The sequence below is a fragment of the Pleuronectes platessa genome, chromosome 22 (assembly GCF_947347685.1).
Source record: "Pleuronectes platessa chromosome 22, fPlePla1.1, whole genome shotgun sequence".
NCBI lineage: Eukaryota > Metazoa > Chordata > Actinopteri > Pleuronectiformes > Pleuronectidae > Pleuronectes > Pleuronectes platessa.
This window is the reverse complement of record NC_070647.1, coordinates 18023929-18025870: the sequence shown is the minus strand read 5'-3', so window position 1 is coordinate 18025870 and position 1942 is coordinate 18023929.

Below are 1942 nucleotides of genomic sequence, written 5' to 3'. Positions count from 1 at the left end.
CGAGACTTGCGCTAGCTCCATTGGAGCGACTGCGAACTGACCGCTAAGCTCATGCTAACGCACCGCTAGCTTACAGGTGCAGTCAGAATGAAAAAGAGAAAGACTGACGTGACTCAGCCGGTTTATGTTTTCAAAGAAACGTGATTTCAAAACTTTTTATTTCAGATGGACTTTTTTGACGAGTGGCTGATGAACTGAAACTGGTTTAAATTGTAATTATTAAAGCTGATAGCTAGCTAGCAGACACTGATTCTGTCAATGCTAGCTAACAGCTAGCCTCAAAACTCCCCCTGGAGGACAACAGAGAGAAGAACACGCTGAAAGATAAACAAAAATTGAAATTGGATCGTAAACCAAAGAATGCGTCAAACCAGGAAAGTTTAACGTTTGAGTTTTATTAGTCGTGCAACATGATGAAAGTTATATGTCTCCTGCACAAAGTGGTGCAACAATTATCTGTAAAACATTTGTCTAAAATTTACACTACACAATATATATGACAGTAATCGTTACAATTATAATAGAGACATTTTAGAGATCACTGCAGTAGGTGGTGGCTGCGAAGTTCACATATCGGATTCTATCTACAGTCGACTTTGGTTTAAAGTTGTTTTTCTGTTCTTGAAAAACTTAAAAGAACAAAAAAAACAACAATACGACACAGATGCTTTTGATCTCAGCAGCAGCTGTTGGTGCATTCGCCCAAAACACCCTCGAGCAAGGCAGCGAGCTCTCCCGATGTCTGGCTGACAGAGTCTGAAAACCACAACCTTTCACGTCTAATTCTACATTCATATCTGTCACTTTCCAATGTTTCCATTGGCTGATCACAGACTCACAGTGTGAGTCCGACCTCGTTCTGTTCAACCAGCTCTCAGATAAACACAGATCTCGAATCAGCTGCGAGTCGATCGCTCCACAGATCTGTGAACGCTCCTCTGACCCGTCGTCCTCTGATCGCAGCTCGACTCGTTCACACTCGTTAACTCTTCAGCTCGACTTTAAACATCCGCTTCAGCTTTTCTCTCATGATCCAAAACGCCGGCGGCCTGAAAGACGTCAGCCGGTTTGTGAAGCTCTGTCGGCGCCGAGCTTCAGAACTGAACTGGGAATTTAAACACTCGCAATTACTTCCCAGTTTATTTCTAAACAGCAGACGTGGGGGAATATGTCCCGTGAAAGACATTTGTTGGCGATTTTAAAGTAACTAATTAACGAGGCCAAAAGGAGTTTTCACATAAAAGTTGAATCTGACATGAATTACACATTTTAATTGAGCAACTTTTGCCCTTTTCAAAAATCCCCCTGAAACTGAAAGCTTTTATTTTTATGTTCCACCTTCTCTTGAAGATGTGATATCAGTGCCAATTTAAATACTCTTTCCTTTTATTAAGTGGAAAGACGTTACATCAGTGTTGAAATCCAAAATAATTAATTCATTTTGACAGAAAGTGTACAAGGTGCATCACATCCAGAAAATAAATAACTTTCTTTATATGCACAACTGTCAATGGTGATTTTAATTTGAAATAAAAGAATCTGCACATTTCTTTCTGGTCCTTTTGGGACGTTTTACCCAAACAAGTACAAATAGAAAATCCCACACGGTGTTAAAGAGAAACAGGAAATAGTTTTGGCACCGACTCCACACATATAAAATCCGTCAGCCATTGATGTTTCTCCTAATTTAGTGACCTCGTAAAAACCTGACAGTGACTCCTGAGAGGGACTAATTTAATAAAGCACCTGACAGATGGACGAGGTTGTGCACAGGAAGTTTCTTTGTGAGGAAAGTAAGAGGAGTCCGGGGAACGTAAATGACACGACAACCTTCCTGACTGAGAACAACCTCGGAGATCACAACCTCGAGGAGAAAAAATAATCACCCGACAAATCTCTGTGGTTTCACAAAGCACGGAAACAGGAAAGGAGTTGGTTGGAG